The following is a 19,376-nucleotide window of genomic DNA, read 5'->3' as shown; positions in this document are numbered from 1 at the left end:
TTTTTATTTATTTATCCTTCTTGTATAGTTTGAGAATGTTCGGCAGAAGACCCATTGGTTCAGCTCATAATGGGTTTTAACAGCTCATTTTCCATTATTAACATAAATCTAGATCTAATAAATGGGGTATGGTGGCTATGAAAAAAGATGCAAAAACTTAAGAAAATGATATAAAAATAATAGAAAATAAAAGGAAAGAAGACAAGGACAATACAGAGGCTATACTCAATCATCCAATCTAAGCAGTATTCTCATATTGGGTTAGATCAGATCTATAATAGATTCTTGTTTTAATTACTTAAAAAGAATTTGGATATTGTATACAGTAACGTAATCCTTGCATCCCAGTTATTCTTTTGTAATTATTGTTTTGGTTTTCGGCAAGAGATTCTGAGATTTATATATTCATTATTCTTATAGTGAATTTTCTTTTGTTTGCCCCATGATTTTTATAATGTAAGTCTTAATGTCCTATTTGATTGTGATTTTCATTTAATTTTGTTGTGTGTTACGATCGATTTATATTTATTCGTATACAAAGTTTGTTCCTTTGTTTATCTCATGAGGCAGCATGTTGTATGCATTTTGTTCCCTAGAAATGAATGATCGATGTCCAAAGCAAGAAAGATGGAAGTAAAATGACATGAATAGAACTTTGAAACTCTTCTTTTATTTATGCTCTCTCGAGAGCCAAAGCGAGATAAGAAGAAGCTTGTGATAGATGTACGTTGGTTTCAAGGGCAGTAGGTGATATCGTAATTAGCCCCCACGCAGGTGAAGGTGCTGCTCTTGTCCTCATAAGCATAACTATAAGCTTGAGGACACGCATCCTTGAACATCTTGGAGTAGCTGGTGGGCTTCCATGTGTCCAGGATACCGTACTGACCCCTGCAGCAATACTCGTCCGTGTCGAAGGCTAAGCATGCGCTCTTGCACCCCACCACGCTCTCGTCCGACGCCAGCATCTGCAACTCCGTGGGGCACCGCGCATTGATGTTCGTCCGGCACGTCGTGCTGTTGCAGTTCGACCCCCCGCTGGGAATGACCGACACCGGCACGTTGAAGCCATCGCCGCAGCTCACGTCGTAGAAATCCTTGCCTCCGTGGCCCTGCAGGGTGAACTCGACGAGTGTGGTCGGCAGCGCTCCTCCTGCCCCATTGCACGCCACCTACCCAGTGCCACAGTCCCCGGAGAGGCACGAGAATCTACTAGACTGTTGGGCTGGCAGCCCACAGATTCAGCCCATAGTGGGCTTGGGCAGTCCACACCCCCTCTTAACCTAACCCTAATTAATATTAGGAGGGCTGTGGTGGCTGCGTTTTAGAGGAAGAAAAATGCATAAATAGGGCAGCAACGTGGGAGAAGAAAATAGCCACGGGATTCCAAAGAAAAGGAAGAAAACAAGGCAGAAAAGGAAGAGAAAGAAAGGGAAGAAGACAAGGACAACGCAGAGAAGTTGTTCTCAATCATCTAACAGTGTTCTCATCTCATGTTAGATCAAATCTACAGTAGACTTTTGCTGTGATTACTTGGGTAGGTTTTAGATATTGTAGGCAGTGACATGATCCTTGTATCCCAGTTATTCTCTTGAGATTGTTGATAGGGTTTAGAGCAAGAGATTGAGATTTGTATATTCATTATTCTAATAGTGGATTATCCCTAGTTTGCCCCATGGTTTTTACCCTTCACATTGAACTGGTTTTCCACGTATATCTTGGTGTTCTATTTTATTGTGGTTCCATTTAATTCCGCTGCGTATTATGGTTTTCTAGTATTTGTTCATATACAAAGGTTATTCCTGTTTATATCCCCATCAACTAGTATCAGAGCAAGGGGTTTTGGTGATTTAATTTTGTATTTGAACATGGAGGCCAGTAATGTTTCTCGCATGATTAGTTTAAATGGAAACAATTTGATGATATGGAAACTAAGAATGGAAGATCTCTTGCAAATATTTGTATGGATTTTTGTAGGGGGATAGTGCAAAATCCATAACTATGACAAATGATGAGTGGAAGAGGTTAGATCGAAAAACAATTGGATTTATTCGACGGTGGCTTGATGATAGTGTCTTTCACCATGTTTTTACTGAAATTTCTACATATTCTCTTTAGAAAAAGTTGGAAAGTCTCCATGAAGGAAAAACAGCTGGCAACAAAGCTTTTTTGATCAGAAAACTTGTGAACCTAAAATATAGAGAGGGTGCTTCCACGTGGGAGAAGAAAATAGCCACGAGATTCCAAAGAAAAGGAAGAAAACAAGACAGAAAAGGAAGAGAAAGAAAGGGAAGAAGACAAGGACAACGCAGAGAGGCTGTTCTCAATCATCTAGCAGTGTTCTCATCTCAGGTTAGATCAAATCTACAGTAGACTCTTGCTGTGATTACTTGGGGAGGTTTTAGATATTATAGGCAGTGACATGATCCTTGTATCCCAGTTATTCTCTTTAGATTGTTGCTAGGGTTTAGGGCAAGAGATTGAGATTTGTATATTCATTACTCTCATAGTGGATTATTTCTAGTTTGCCACGTAATTTTTACCCTTCACATTGAAGGGGTTTTCTACGTATATCTTGGTGTTTTATTTGATTGTGGTTCAATTTAATTCCGTTGTGTATTATGGTCTTTTAGTATTTGTTCATATACAAAGGTTATTCTTGTTTATATCCCCATCACGAACGAGTCGGTGGAACATTTGTGCCGAGCCCACAGCCGGCCTCCCTAGGAGGGTGGCGCATCCAGCGAAAAGGATGCGCCACTGTCCAGTTGGAATCTGGTCTAGGAAAGAGCACCTTTGTCGGAATTGGCCAGCGAGGCAAGCCAAACAGGGTCGGGGCAATTGTTCTTGAAGTTAAAGGTGGTGGAGTGCACGCTTGAAGAAGCACCGACAGGTGTCGTGCATGAACACACGACATAACAATGGCAAAGGAAGGCATGCATAGAACCAGTGATGATAATAGACCTGAGATCAGGACGGCGACGAAGAAGGCGAGAGAGATGAGTCGTGGCTGCGCCATAGAGGAAGGCTCCGGAGAACTAAGAGGAGTTGGGGTGAGACGAAACATCGTAGTGAGGGGCACTTTATATAGAGCCAAGTTGTCGTGTGCATGGACTGTGTACATGAGATCTGAGTTACGTGAACCGACCCAAAGGTGGCACCGTATGCAGAATGCCGAATCTAGGATTGACATCCAGTATAGGAAGGTGAATAATATGGTCCATATGCATTAGCTCAACCAGTATGAAGACATAATGTTCGTTTCTAAGACCACTGTGGGCTGAGGCCCTATGGGCAGTCGGTTTCAATTTCTTCTTACTGCATTCTTTCATTTGCAACCACTACTCTCTGTTCTTTCTCATCCGATCATCAAATCTCCCTTTCCTCTATCTCTCTCTCTCTTCTCTTCCTTTTCGATCTCTCCTTGCCTACATTATTCAATAGTCCGGTCGCTCGTTTTCTCCTTTTTTTTCTTTCTGTTGTCTGTCTCCATCCTTTAGGTGAGAAAAGAAAGAACAGACTACATTGAAGAACAAAGACATATTTGAAGCATATAAGATCACAAAGCATAGAAGCTCCTCCTCATCCCAATCTTGTTGTTATGTTCTTGTCAGATTATAATTTTCTACTTTATTTTTCCTTCTTGTATGGCTTGGTCGTGTTGGGCAGACAGCCCATTGTGGGCTTTAACAGCCTATAGCTCACTTCCCTTATTAACCAAAACCTAGATCTAATAAAGGGGGTGTGAGGGCTATGAAAAAAAGGGATAGAAAACTACAGCAGCAACGTGATTCAAAATTAGGAAAAAAGGACATAAAAATAAGAGAAAAGGAAAAAAGGAAGAAGACAAGGATAATGGCGAGACTGTTCTCAATCATCCAATCTAAGCAGTATTCTCATCTAATATTAGATTAGATCTACAGTAGATTTTTGTTGTGATTACTTGGGGAGATTTTGAATATTGTGTATAGTGATGTAATCCTTGTATCTTTGTTATTCTTTTGTAATTATTACTTGAGTTTTGAGCAAGAGACTCTGAGATTTATATATTCATTATTCTTATAGTGAATTTTCTTTTGTTTGCCCCGTGATTTTTATAACGTAAATCTTAATATCCTATTTGATTGTGATTTTCATTTAATTCTGTTGTGTGTTACGATCGATTTATATTTATTCGTATACAAAGTTTGTTCCTTTGTTTATCTCATGAGGCAGCGTGTTGTATGCATTTTGTTCCCTAGAAATGAATGATCATTGTCCAAAGCAAGAAAGATGGAAGTCAAATGACACGAATAGAACTTTGAAACTCTTCTTTTATTTATGCTCTCTCAAGAGCCAAAGCAAGATAAGAAGAAGCTTGTGATAGATGTACGTTGGTTTCAAGGGCAGTAGGTGATATCGTAATTAGCCCCCACGCAGGTGAAGGTGCTGCTCTTGTCCTCACAAGCATTGTTAGTTTGGCAAGTCCCATAGTCCCACATCGGAAAAATCAGGCTTGTTATCTCCTATTGGAACTATAAATAAGGGCCTGAGCTTTGAAGTCAGATGCACCACAAGTGGCACCACAAGAAAAACTAAGTGTCTACTTTGGGTTTAAGTCCATACTCATTTAAATAGTTTGGGCTTATAGTTGTGGTTTTTCTTGTTTAGTATTTTCGGGTGTTTTATGGCTTAGGAACATCTTCCTAAGGCATTTGTAATAGTCTCTTTTATAGTAGTGATTTGCTCCTCTTTCGTCCGTGGATGTAGGTCAAGGTTAATTGACCGAACCATGTAAATCTGGTGTTCTTGTCGCTTTTATTCTTTCCGCTTTATTGTCCTTGTCGGGTTGCCAAAATTACCCTTTGTTAAATTTTCTGGGGCTAGCTCTAACAAACTGGTATCAGAGCCTGGTTTCGGGATCTTTTGGCAACGATGACAATAACAAAGATTGTTGTCGAGAAATTCGACGGAAATGTCAACTTCGACATGTGGCAACTTAAGGTGGAGGTCATTCTGATTCAAGACGGAGTTGATTTAGCATTATAGGGAGCTGAGAACATTCCAGATGGTACATCAAAGGAAGATCTTGCGGGTATGGATAAGAAGGCCCGATCCAGCATTATTCTAAATCTCTCTGACGAGGTTTTACGAGAGGTAGCTATGGAGACTACGGCTAAGAGCTTGTGGGACAAGCTTAAAACCTTGTATTTGAAGAGGACAGTAGAGAATCGTCTCTAGTTAAAGCAGAGTTTATATATGCTTCGGATGACTGAAGGTATATCTATACTCTCACATCTTGATAAATTTGATTCTTTGGTTATGGATTTGGAGAATATAGATGCAAAAATTGATGATGAGGATAAGGCCTTGTTACTTTTGTGTTCTCTTCCCCAATCTTTTAAGCATTTTCGTGATACTATGATTTATGGAAAAGAAACAATTTCGTATCAGGAAATTAAATCAGCACTAAAATCTAAGGAGCAGATAGACAGAGATATCACTGGGGAAAGTAGAGAGAATTAGGTTGAAGGTCTGGTTGTTAGAGGGAGAACAAATAAAAGGGAATTTGATAGTAGTAGATCTAAATCTATATCTAAATCCAGACATAGAAATTTGGAGTGCAGATATTATCATAAAATAGGGCACATTAAATCTGATTGCTTTAAATTGAAAAATAAATTAAAGCAAAAGAAAAAATTTGTTGAGAAAACTATTGAATCCGCTGAAGCTAGTGTAGCAACTGATGAGAATGTTGGAAATATTTTCTCTGCTATTGATGACAGGACGAGGTCTAAAAATGAATGAATTTTAGATTCTGGTTGTTCTTATCACATGTGTCATAATAGAGATTTGTTTTCCACATATGAATATGGTAATGGTGGAATTGTTTTGATGGGCAATAATGTAGCATGTGATGTTGGTAGAGGAACAATCCGAATTAAAATGCATGATGGTATTGTGAGGACGCTCACTAATGTTAGATATGTTCCTGATTTAAAAAAGAATCGCATCTCTTTAGGCACCCTAGAGGCTCTTGGGTGTAAATACACAACTGAAGGTGGAGTTATGAAAGTTTCTAGAAGTGCTCTTGTTGTTATGAAAGCTTGTAGGTCTGGTAGCTTATATATTCTGCAGGGAACTACTGTCACAGGCTCGGTTGCAGTCTCGTCATCATCATTGTCTGATTCTGACATCACCAAATTATAGCATATGCGTTTGGGTCATATGAGCAAAAAAGGTTTGAGTATATTGAGCAAAAGGGGTCTACTTTGCGGACAGAGTACTGGGCCATTGGATTTTTGTGAACACTGCATTTTTGGAAAATAGAAAAGAGTCAGCTTCAATTCTCCGGTAGTTCATAAAACAAAAGGTACTCTTGACTATATTCATTCAGACCTTTGGGGTCCAACTCATGTTTAGTCTAAAGGTGGTGCCAGGTATCTGTCGACTTTCATTGATGATTATTCCAGGAAAGTTTGGGTTTATTTTTTGAAGCATAAAAATGATGTTTTTCTAACCTTTAAATAATGGAAGGCTTTGATTGAGAAGCAAATAGGTAAACAGATTAAGCGGCTTCGAATAGATAATGGCATGAAATTTTGTGAAGGTGACTTTAATGAATTTTGCAAAAGTGAAGGAATTGTTCGGCATCGCACTGTTAGGATGACGCCTCAGTAAAATGGTGTGGCCGAACGTATGAACAGAACACTTTTGGAGAGAGCAAGGTGTATGATCTCAAATGCATGGTTGACAAAGGACTTTTGGGCCGAGGCGATTAATATGGCCTGTTACGTTGTCAACCGCGCTCCTTCTACAGCACTTAACTTTAAAACTCCGGAGGAAGTTTGGTAAGGTACTCCTGCTGATTACTCTGATTTAAAAATTTTTGGGTGTCCAGCATACATGCATATAAATGAAGGAAAATTAGAGCCTCGAGCTAAAAAATACATTTTCCTTGGGTATGCTTCTGGGGTGAAAGGATACAGATTATGGTGTTCTGATCCCAAATCCCCAAAATTTGTAATCAGTAGAGATGTTACTTTTGATGAATTATCTATGTTATCTTCTAAAGAGGAATCTACTAGTTGTACAAATGATAGTGCACAGAAGCAGGTGGAGCTTGAGATTGGTAGGTCTGATTCTTTTCAGTCGAACTCTTCTACTCAAAGAATGCCAGTAGATGGTCCCGAGTCTATTGACGCAGATGATCCAAAGGAAGAGCAATATTCCATAGCCAATGATAGACCACGGAGAGATATTTGACCATCACAAAGATATGCAAATTTGGTTGCATATGCTTTGTCTGTTGCAGAAGAAACAAGTGAAGTTGGTGAGCCTACTTCCTACTCAGATGCAGTTTCTTGTGATAATTCCGCTAAGTGGTTGATCGCGATGAATGAAGAAATTGAATCTCTCCATCCGAATAGAACTTGGGATCTTGTGAAGCCGCCTTCGGGTAATAAAATTATTGGATGCAAATGGGATACTATTGCAGAGAGAAAGGTCCTTGTTCAGAAAATTCATACGAATGACAATCCAACTTATATGCTTACGAAGCCTATTCCGGTTTACAAGTTCAAACAGTGCTTGGACTTGGTTGGTGTTCATTGTTGGTGATTGCCCGTTGGGGCTTTTATGAATAAGGTGGAGTAAGTTTTGTTAGGACATGCCAAGGTGGAGATTTGTTAGTTTGGTAAGTCCCATAGTCCCACATCGAAAAAATCAGGCTTGTTATCTCCTATTGGAACTATAAATAATGGTCTGAGCTTTGAAGTCAGATGCACCACAAGTGGCACCATAAGAAAAACCTAAGTGTCTGCTTTGGGTTTAAGTTCATACTTAGTTAAATAAATAGTTTGGGCTTATAGTTGTGGTTTTTCTAGTTTAGTATTTTCGGGTGTTTTATGGCCTAGGAACATCTTCCTAAGATATTTGTAAAAGTCTCTTTTATAGTAGTGATTTGCTCATCTTTCGTCCGTGGATGTAGGTCAAGGTTAATTGACCGAACCACGTAAATTTGATGTTCTTATCTCGTTTATTCTTTCCGCTTTATTGTTTTTGTCGGATTGCCAAAATTATCTTTTGGTAAATTTCTTGGGGCTAACTCTAACAAGCATAACTATAAGCTCGAGGACACGCATCCTTCAACATAGTGGAGTAGCTGGTGGGCTTACATGTGTCCGGGCGACCGTACTGGCCCATGCAGCAGTACTCGTCCGTGTCGAAGGCTAAGCATGCGCTCTTGCACCCCACCAAGCTCCCGTCCGGCGCCAGCATCTGCAACTCCGTGGGGCACCGCGCGTTGATGTTCGTCCGGCACGACGTGCTGTCGCAGTTTGACCCCCCGCTGGGAACGACCGATACCGGCACGTTGAAGCCGTTGACGCAGCTCACGTCGTAGAAATCCTTGCCTCCGTCGCCCTGCAGGGTGAACTCGACGAGCGTGGTCGGCGACGCTCCTCCAGCCCCATTGCACGCCACATGCCCAGTGCCGCAGTCCCCGGAGAGGCACGAGAATCTACCGGACGAGTCGGTGGAACATTTGTGCCGAGCCCACAGCCGGCCGCCCCAGGCGGGTGGCGCATCCAGCGAAAAGGAGGCGCCACTGTCCAGCTGGAATCCGGTCTGGGAAAGAGCACCTTTGTCGGAATTGTTCAGCGAGGCAGGCCAAACAGGGTCGGGGCAGTTGTTCTTGAAGTTAAAGGTGGTGGAGTGGGCGCCTGAAGAAGCACCGACAGGTGTCGTGCATGAACACACGACGTAACAATGGCAAAGGAAGGCATGCATAGAACCAGTGATGATAACAGACCTGAGATCAGGACGGCGACGAAGAAGGCGAGAGAGACGAGTCGTGGCTGCGCCATAGAGGAAGGCTCCGGAGAACTAAGAGGAGTTGGGGTGAGACGAAACGTCGCAGTGAGGGGGCACTATATATAGAGCCAAGTTGTCGTGTGCATGAACTGTGTACATGAGATCTGAGATAGGTGTACCGACCCAAAGGTGGCACCGTATGCAGAATGCCGAACCTGGGATCGACTTCCAGCATAGGAAGGTGAATAAGATGGTCCATATGCATTAGCTCAACCAGTATGAAGACATAATGTTCGATTCTACGACCACTGTGGGCTGAGGCCCTATGGGCGGTCGGTTTCGATTTCTTTCTACTGGATTCCAACTACTACTCTCTCCAACCACTACTCTCTGTTATTTCTCGTCACGATCAACAAATCTCCCTTTCCAGTATCTCTCTCTCTCTTCTCTTCCTATTCATCTCTCCTTGTCAAAATTATTCAATAGTGCGGTCCCTCGTGTTTTTTTTTTTTTTTTTTTTTTTTTTTTTTTTTTTTTTTCTTTCTTTCTTTCTGTCATCCGTCTCCATCCTTTAGGTGAGAAAAGAAAGAACAGACTACATTGAAGAACAAAGACATGTTTGAAGCAAATAAGATCACAAAGTATAAAAGCTCCTCCTCATCCCAATCTTGTTGTTATGTTCTTGTCAGATTATGATTTTCTACTTTATTTTTCGTTCTTGTATGGCTTGGTCGTGTTGGGCAGACAGCCTATAGCCCACTTCCCTTATTAACCTAAACCTAGATCTAATAAAGGGGGTGTGAGGGCTATGAAAAATATGGATAGAAAACTACAACAGCAACGTGATTCAAAATCAGAAATAAAAAATAAAAAAGGACATAAAAATAAGAGAAGAGAAAAAAAAGAAGAAGACAAGGATAACGCCGAGACTGTTCTCAATCATCCAATCTAAGCAGTATTCTCATCTAATATTAGATTAGATCTACAGTAGATTTTTTTTGTGATTACTTAGGGAGATTTTGAATATTGTGTATAGTGATGTAATCATTGTATCTTAGTTATTCTTTTGTAATTATTACTTTAGTTTTGAGCAAAAGACTCTGAGATTTATATATTCATTATTTTTATAGTGAATTTTCTTTTGTTTGTCCCGTGATTTTTATAATGTAAATCTTAATTTCCTATTTGATTGTGATTTTCATTTAATTCTGTTGTGTGTTATGAACGTGAATTTTCATTTAATTTCCTGTTTGATTGTGATTTTTATACTGTAAATCTTAATCATGTTGCTGCTGTCGTTCCCAGCGGGGGGTCGAACTGCGTCAGCACGTCATGCCGGACGAACATCAACGCGCTGACACGGACTTAGCTAGATTTGCCTAAGTCGTGCGGCACCCTTGCGTGTCCGTCCGCAAAGGTCAGCCTCCCCGAAGCCTCCCCTAGTCCCTTAGGACCCACAAAAGAGAGAACAAGACAGAGAAAAAGCCTCACTCGGGATCCACAAGCAAACATGTCCGAAAAACACTTCATAGACAATGCAAATTACAAACAGACTTTACAAGCTCTGAACAGTTGCAACACAAAGGGTAAAATGGTCCATTACAGACCGAATAATCTCTCCTACGTGTCCACATGACACAACCTTTATTTACAAGCCTAAAGCGGCCACCGACCCAACTAAAATGGGACTTATAAGCCTTCGGTCGTCCCTCTACATGCTGTACAAAGCATGAACATAACAAAAGACATGGACATGCCCAAGCATTACATCACACCCTGTTTAGAAGTTTGTCCGTGACATTCTCCCCCACTTATCCCTTCGACGTCCTCGTCGAAGCCTTTGTGAACACTGCAACTCTTCGCCTTTGCTGAGTCTTCAATCTTCTGCTCCAGCTGCAATGCGCCTCCTGGCTCCCAGCTGCTCTCCGCTGCTGTTTTTGAGTAGTCGAACCTTTGATCCGCCATGCTGCTACAACTCACCAATGACTTTGACTATGTTGTGGGGTTGGCTGAGTTGTGTTGATCCTTGTTGATTCCTGCGGATCCGCCAGATGAAGGAAAAGACCATCCTTACTGCGCCAGTCTCTCAGAAATTCCTCATGCTGCTTGAACTGGGTGGATGCTTGTTGGAGCTTTAACGAGCACCATCTCGCAAACTTCTGAAGTTTCGGGTCCTTCCTCCACAAAAATCTGCTCATTGACTCTTCTTTCTGTTAGTTGTCACCTCCAAGTAGGTTCGCATCACTTCCGCTTTCGATTGGCATTTCGTTGGGAAATGAGGCGGACAATCTACTCTCAGTAGCACTGATCACCGTTGGTGAGGATTTGACAACTGTTGTCTTTTATTATCTTCGAAGGGTCTTTGAACTTGTGCAGAGCTCCTCTGCTGGATAGATAAGAGAATTGGGGTACTCGGTTTCGCCCATTCTCTTAAGGGTTGAGAAGGCAAAGGTTACTTGACTTCGCCCGCCTCCTCGAGGTTGTACTTCATGCATTGAGCTGGTTACTGGCCTTCGCCTGCTCTTTGCTCACACTTCTGAAGCACTTGAAGTGTTTGCACTCCTTGCGTTGAGTTAGCTACTGTGATTCACCTTCTCAATGCCATTGAACTTCTGGAATGCAGGAAGTTTTCACCCCAACTTGGAGTAGTTCTCTGATAGATGAGGTCGCCTCTGGGATTGTACCGTCTTCTCCATCAACCCTGCCGCCTACTCCACTGAGTAGCAAAGGTACAGCACCGCGTACTGCCTGCTCGTTCCTTGGTCGTGCACTCTTGCATGACCCGAAGTCCTTCACTTATGGCTATCTTGATGAGAAACTTGTTGACACCGGTCTTACGAAGTTTCTTGGCCTCTGCCCTTCAGCCTTGTCTCGGTACTTGGAGATTGCCTCTGCATGCTCCACCTCCTCGGCCCCTTTCACGACCAAGCGCTCTCCCTCCAGGAGAGCAAGGGATCAATGCCTTTCACAGAAGTCCCGCCTCTGCGGTACCATGGCGCTGCCATGCCCATGGCCCTACTATCCGTCGCCTCGCATCTGCATCCCTTTTCTTCACGATCAGTAGACATGCCTCTGTGGCACTCCTCCGAGTCCACCTCCATTCTAACTGATGCTTGATTTTGGGTAGCTAAGTCCCACTGGACTCGTCGTCGCTTCCTCGCCCCTTTCGACCCCCTGCTCCAACACCTCCGTGTTCTCCAAGCAGTCTGTTTGGTCGATGGAAAGACAGACTACAACTCCCATGCATGGCCTCTGCCATCACGTTGTAGGGTTTGCACCGATTCTGTTCTCCTTAGCTTCCTTGGTAGCAACGTCCGCTTACTCGACCTTGTCCTCTGACTTGTCGGGCTCCCTTAAGCGAATGTGAGCTCTGGAGCAGTCCAACTCTCCAGCTGCTCCGATCATACCTCTGCATGATCAAGTCCCTCCCATGGGACTCACTGGTACTTGCATTCGAACTTTTCCCTTGGTGGAACACAGCCCCCATATGCTGATGACCAAGGCTTTCATCCGATGCAAAATTCGATGCACGCACGGAAGACCCGCCTCTGCGGTACCATGGCCTTCACTCCTTGAATCCATAGCCCTTCTTACCGTCGTGTTGTTCACCGAAGTGGAGCTCCCAGTAGCTCCCGATCATACCTCCGTATGATCTGGTCCCTCACGGGGCTAGTCGTGTGTATCGCATTGCCACGAACTGTTCCACCACGATCCGCTGCGCCATGTCGCCTCCTGGTGACATCTCCATTGCATTCTGATCCTTGTGGAATAAACTCGAATTGTGAACCCTCCATGTGTGGCCTCTGCCAATACATCGCAGGGTCTCCTCCACCTTCGATTTTGTTCGCTCCTTTGGCAATCGACCTTCATCCACCCACTCTTGGGTCACACCAAGATGAAGCACCGCTCTAGGACAGTCCGTCGCCTAGTAGCTCCCGAAGTCCCCCGACTTCGCTGCAATCAGTGCACCATTGTCTGGATCCTGGGCCTCTGCCCCTACCAGCACAATCTTCGCTGCACACCGCCCCCTTCACAACAACTTGAATGACAACACTGTGGCATATTCTTCAAGAGTATCCGCCTCTGCGTCCTCTTGCCCCGTGCTAAGGCCTTTTGAACTCAACTTCGCCTCCGCAAATTGAGTCGCCTTAGTTCTTCCATCAAATGCTCCTCCGAGATGAAGTGCATGTGCCCCGAAGCTCCCTTCGTCTTTGGCACCATGCAAGATGAGTCCGCTCCGTCAGAATGAATGACCCATGGAACAACATGATCCTGCTCTTGCCTCTGCAAGAGTTCATGTCCTTGACCTCTGTCTAAGGAAAGCACTGTGCCTCTGCTCCACGTTCCAACTTCTATGCTGGCTCCCTTCATGCGGCTTGGGTACTTCGCCAAGTTACACCCAAGTTGCTCCGCTCCTCGTTTTTGCATTGAGTTGATGGTGGCCCTCGCGCCCACCATTCCACGGGTCAGCCCTCCCTTGAGTCCGATCTCCATATCGACTCCGAGTGTGCCTTCATTTATGTTGCTTTGGGTCGCTCCCCCACTTGATCTCGCAATGCATCCACCAATGCATTCTCTCAAGCGAGATCATGCGACGACTCCTCGCCGCTTGCTCAGTCCATCGAGCTTCGTGGGGTTGTTGGTTGTTGAGGTACTCCTCCTCAACTTGTGAGGTCCGTCTCACATGATTCTCCCTCTGGAGAGCCGAGACTTATCCCTCCTGGATAACTATCCCGTTGGAGCAACATCTCTCTTCGTTTCGGAGACCACCATCCCCTTGGACTACTCCGATCTGCTGAACAAACTGTGCTCTGTTCTGCCTCCTGCAAACGCACTTGCTAGATTGCGACTCCATGTCAATACAGCCCCCGCTGCACCCCTCAAGGCCTAGCAACATGCTGAACTCGTTGCACACTTCAGCCTCCTACGGACGTATCCTTCACAAGCCGAAGAGAAAGTTTCAATGCTCCGTGGCGCCGAGTTTCGGCCGCCTTGGGATGGCCACGAACATTCCATCGTCCGCATACAAGCCCCTGCATGAGTACCAAATTCTTCGAGCTAGTAATTCCCCTCACCTCTGTGAGCTTAGCATAACTCTTTTGGTCGTTGCGCAACTCATTCCACCTTGCATGGTCTCATCCTTTTGCCAAGCGCCTCGCTTGCCATGAGCACCATCCCGAATGGTTGTCAACGTTGAGCCGTAGCTCAAACTCAGCCATCCCAACCTTTGTGCGCTCCAAATTCTTCCAAGCTTGCCTGTTCTCGTGGTGCCTCTTGCGCGAAGGGTTGGCCATTCCTCTGAATGCCAATCTCAGATGCCCGCTCCTCTGAGCGACTCTTTTCCCTACATCTCCATGCCCGTGTTCCCTCAAACGGTCGCGCGTGTGCTGACTGCCCTCAACGCAGCCCCGCTAGGTCCCCCACGTTTGCATGTCAAGTGTTTCTATGAGTGCTTGTCCCGCTCTGATACCATATGACACGGACTTAGCTGGATTTGCCTAAGTCGTGCGGCACCCTTGCGTGTCCGTCCGCAAAGGTCAGCCTCCCCGAAGCCTCCCCTAGTCCCTTAGGACCCACAAAAGAGAGAACAAGACAGAGAAAACGCCTCACTCGGGATCCACAAGCAAACATGTCCGAAAAACACTTCATAGACAATGCAAATTACAAACAGACTTTACAAGCTCTGAACAGTTGCAACACAAAGGGTAAAATGGTCCATTACAGACCGAATAATCTCTCCTACGTGTCCACATGACACAACCTTTATTTACAAGCCTAAAGCGGCCACCGACCCAACTAAAATGGGACTTATAAGCCTTCGGCCGTCCCTCTACATGCTGTACAAAGCATGAACATAACAAAAGACACGGACATGCCCAAGCATTACATCACACACCCTGTTTAGAAGTTTGTCCGTGACAGCGCGGTGCCCCACGGAGTTGCAGATGCTGGCGCCGGACGGGAGCGAAGGTGGGGTGCAAGAGCGCATGCTTAGCCTTCGACACGGACGAGTACTGCTGCAGGGACCAGTACGGTCGCCCGGACACATGCAAGCCCACCAGCTACTCCAAGATGTTCAAGGATGCGTGTCCTCAAGCTTATAGTTATGATTATGATGACAAGAGCAGCACCTTCACCTACGTGGGGGCTAATTACGATATCACCTACTGCCCTTGAAACCAACGTATATCTATCACAAGCTTCATCTTATCTCGCTTTGGCTCTCGAGAGAGCATAAATAAAAGAAGAGTTTCAAAGTTCTATTCGTGTCATTTGACTTCTGATAAGGGTAAAAATGGCTCGGCTGTCCTGCCCTGCCAGGTGGACGCACTGCCCAAGGAAGCAAGCTTTAATGTCGACCTGATGGGAGCACGTCAACCGAGGCTCGCCCATACCCTGCGGCAGCTCGGTCCTCCACGCAGCCCTAGTGGCCATGTCAGACGCCATGCGGGGCACTGTCCTGCCCCTGCAAGCAGCCACATCTGGTAACATTTAACTCATCTATAAATACCCCCAAGTTCTAAATGAGAGGGGGCTCCGGGGCTGGAGAGGAACTCACTCAGACACAAAACACTCAAAGGCTCTTCTTCTGCCTCCACAATCCCCTCCACATCCTTCTCTAATTTGATTGTCGGAGGGGTCGGGCCGAGCTCTCGGCCCGACCTGTGTGCAGGTGCGAGACGGCGTCGCCTCTTTCTAAAGCTGCGGCGGAGCTGCCACCCGACTCGAACCGCCGACCCGAACCGCCGACCCGACCTGCCGAACCGACCTCCCGACTTGAGCCACGGTGATAGGCTGCCAGGAGACCCCGAAGGCCGCCTCGACCAGATCCCCCCGTCATCCGGACTCGAACCGAGCCGCGACGGCCCCGAAGGCCACGGCTAAAAAAGTTACTTACCCTAACAGATTGGCGCTAGAAGGAGGGCCTGAAATGACGGTACGTTAGCCTTTTCCTTGGTTGCTCCCATGCAGCCGACCTGCACTAGCAGCAGCGACTTCCAGGGCGGGTCTCGGCTCCTCGGTCCCACGCGCGCGGCCAACCCGCCCGCGTCGGCCCCACGTGCGCAACCTGCACGCGTCGGCCCCATGCGCGCGACCCGCCCGCGCGCCTCGCGCGGCTCGGCCCCACGCGCGCAACCAGCCCGCACGCCTCGCGCGGATCGGCCAACCCGCCCGCGTCGTCCCCTCGCGCGCGACCAGCCCGCGCGTCTCGGCTCCTCGGTCACGCGCGCGGCTCGGTCACGCGCGCCTCAACCAGCTCGCCCGCGTCGGCCCCACGCTCAGCGTGGTCCGCCCGCCCGAGTTCACCTCAGCGCGCAGGCGCGCGGCCACACCCCGCGTTCACCTCAGTGCGCACGCGCGCGGCCACACCCCGCGCGCCTAGGCTCCGTGGCTGCGTGTCGACCCTTCGGTCCCACGCGCGCGGTCAGCCCGCCTTAGCAGCTTGCTGCCTCGGCCCCACGCGCGCGACTAGCCAGCGCGCCTCGGCCACTCGGCCCCACGCGCGCGACCACCCCGCGCGCCTCGGCTACGCGGCTGCGTGTCGACCCCTCGGTCCCACACGCGCGGTCAGCCCGCCTCAGCAGCTTGCTAACTCGGCCCCACACACGCCGCACGCTGCCTCGGCCCCATGCGCAGCAAGCAGCCAAAACGCTGCCTCGGCCCCTCGGCCCCGTGCGCAGCCACACGCTGCACGCTGCCTCGGCCCCTCGGTCCCATGCTCAGTAAGCAGCCCGCTGCCTCGGCCCCTCGGCCTCATGCGCAGCAACACGCTGCACGCTGCCTCGGCCCCTCAGCCCCATGCGCAGCAAGCAGTCCGCTGCTTCGGCCCCTCGGCCCCGTTCGCAGCAACACGCTGCAGCCAACACGCTGCACGCTGCCTCGGCCCCTCGGCCCCATGCGCAGCAAGCAGTCCGCTGCTTCGGCCCCTCGGCCCCGTTCGCAGCAACACGCTGCAGCCAACACGCTGCCTCGGCCCCGTGCGCAGCCAACACGTTGCAGCCAACACGCCACCTCGACCCCTCGGCCACACGTTGCCAAGCTCCCCTCAGAGCGACCTGCCCGCCTGAGCGATGTCACTCGGCCGCAGCTTGCCTGCGCCGAGCTTCTCGGCCATACACTGCCGAGTTCACCTCAGCGCGGCCTGCCCGCCTGAGTTGTCTCTTGGCTCGAGTCTGCGTCGTGCCACTCGATCGCATGGCCCTCGCGACCACACCAGCGCGGTCGGCCCGCCTGCGTCGTGCTACTCGGCCGCATGGCCCTCGCGAACACGCCTACGCGGTCTGCCCATCTGCGTCGTGCTCCTCGGCTCCTTGGCCCTACGCCATCCCGAGACCACACTTGCGCGATCACCCTGCCTGCGTTGTGCTCCTCGGCCCTCGGCTTTACGCCACCCGAGACCACACCTGCTCGGCCAGCCCGCCTGCGTCGTGTTCCTTGGCCCCATGTTCCCGAGACAGGCCCACGCGGCCAACCCGCCTGTGTCGTGCTCCTTGGCCCCATGTTCCCGAGACACCGACACGGTTGGCCCTCCTGCGCCAAGCCCCTCGGCCACACGCTGCCGAGCTCCCCTCAGAGTGGCTTGCCCGCCTGAGCGATGTCACTCGGCCGCAGCCTGCCTGCGCCGAGCTCCTGGGCCATACACTGTCGAGTTTACCTCAACGCGGCCTGCCCGCCTGAGTTGTCTCTCGGCCCGAGTCTGCGTCGTGCCACTCGGTCGCATGGTCCTCGCGACCACACCAGCGCGGTCGGCCCGCCTGCGTCGTGCTACTCGGCCGCATGGCCCTCACGAACATGCCTGCGCGGTCACCCCGCCTGCGTCGTGTTCCTTGGCCCCATGTTCCCGAGACAGGCCCACGCCGCCTACGCAGCTGTGTCGTGCTCCTTGGCCCCATGTTCCCGAGACACACCGACTCGGTCGGCCCTCCTGCGCCGAGCTGCTCGGCTATACACGGCCGAGTTCACCTCAGCGCAGCCTGCCCGCCTGAGTTGTCTCTCGGCCCGAGCCTTCTCCTCGGCTCTACGCCATCCCGAGACCACACCTGCGCGGTCACTCCGCCTGCGTTGTGCTCCTCGGCCCTCGGCTTTACGCCACCCGAGACCACACCTGCTCGGCCAGCCCGTCTGCGTCGTGTTCCTTGGCCCCATGTTCCCGAGACAGGCCCACGCGGCCTACCCGCCTGTGTCGTGCTCCTTGGCCCCATGTTCCCGAGACACCGACACGGTTGGCCCTCCTGCGCCAAGCCCCTCGGCCACACGCTGCCGAGCTCCCCTCAGAGTGGCTTGCCCGCCTGAGCGATGTCACTCGGCCGCAGCCTACCTGCGCCGAGCTCCTGGGCCATATACTGCCGAGTTTACCTCAACGCGGCCTGCCCGCCTGAGTTGTCTCTCGGCCCGAGTCTACGTCGTGCCACTCGGTCGCATGGTCCTCGCGACCACACCAGCGCGGTCGGCCCGCCTGCGTCGTGCTACTCGGCCGCATGGCCCTCGCGAACATGCCTGCGCGGTCACCCCGCCTGCGTCGTGTTCCTTGGCCCCATGTTCCCGAGACAGGCCCACGTGGCCTACCCAGCTGTGTCGTGCTCCTTGGCCCCATGTTCCCGAGACACACCGACTCGGTCGGCCCTCCTGCGCCGAGCTACTCAGCTATACACGGCCGAGTTCACCTCAACGCGGCCTGCCCGCCTGAGTTGTCTCTCGGCCCGAGCCTTCTCCTCGGCTCTACGCCATCCCGAGACCACACCTGCGCGGTCACCCCGCCTGCGTTGTGCTCCTCGGCATTCAGCTCTACGCCATCCCGAGACCACACATGCGCGGTCACCCCGCCTGCATTGTGCTCCTCGGCCTTCGGCTCTACGCCATCCCGAGACCACACATGCGAGGTCACCCCGCCTGCATTGTGCTCCTCGGCCTTCGGCTCTACGCCATCCCGAGACCACACCTGCGCGGTCACCCCGCCTGCGTTGTGCTCCTCGGCCTTCGGCTCTACGCCATCCCGAGACCACACCTGCGCGGTCACCCCGCCTGCGTTGTGCTCCTCAGCCCCTCGGCTCCGTTCTCCCCAAAACTGCGTTCGCACGACCAGCCCGCCTGAAAACTGAAGCCATGCCTCAGACTCCCGTTACAACGACCGACGCATAGCTTCTTTCTGGGGGGGAATATGATAAGGGTAAAAATGGCTCGGCTGTCCTGCCCTGCCAGGTGGACGCACTGCCCAAGGAAGCAAGCTTTAATGCTGACCTGATGGGAGCACGTCAATCGAGGCTTGCCCATACCCTGCGGCAGCTCGGTCCTCCACGCAGCCCTAGTGGCCATGTCAAACGCCACGCGGGGCACTGTCCTGCCCCTGCAAGCAGCCACATCAGGTAACATTAAACTCATCTATAAATACCCCCAAGTTCTAAATGAGAGGGGGCTCCGGGGCTGGAGAGGAACTCACTCAGACACAAAACACTCAGAGGCTCTTCTTCTGCCTCATCCACAATCCCCTCCACATCCTTCTCTAATTTGATCGTCGGAGGGGTCGGGCCGAGCTCCCGGCCCGACCTGTGTGCAGGTGCGAGACGGCGTCGCCTCTTCCTAAAGCT

The 19,376-nt window shown here is 49.3% G+C and overlaps 1 pseudogene; it reads right to left on the bottom strand.

The window, feature by feature from the left end:
• Positions 1–734: 734 nt before the first annotated feature.
• On the bottom strand, positions 735–8,843 carry LOC135589137 (thaumatin-like protein 1b; annotated as a pseudogene).
• Positions 8,844–19,376: the final 10,533 nt, after the last annotated feature.

This window comes from Musa acuminata, chromosome BXJ1-8, assembly GCF_036884655.1.
Source record: "Musa acuminata AAA Group cultivar baxijiao chromosome BXJ1-8, Cavendish_Baxijiao_AAA, whole genome shotgun sequence".
Taxonomy (NCBI): domain Eukaryota; kingdom Viridiplantae; phylum Streptophyta; class Magnoliopsida; order Zingiberales; family Musaceae; genus Musa; species Musa acuminata.
The sequence above is the reverse complement of the archived record's forward strand: the minus strand, read 5'-3'. Positions and strand labels throughout refer to the sequence as shown.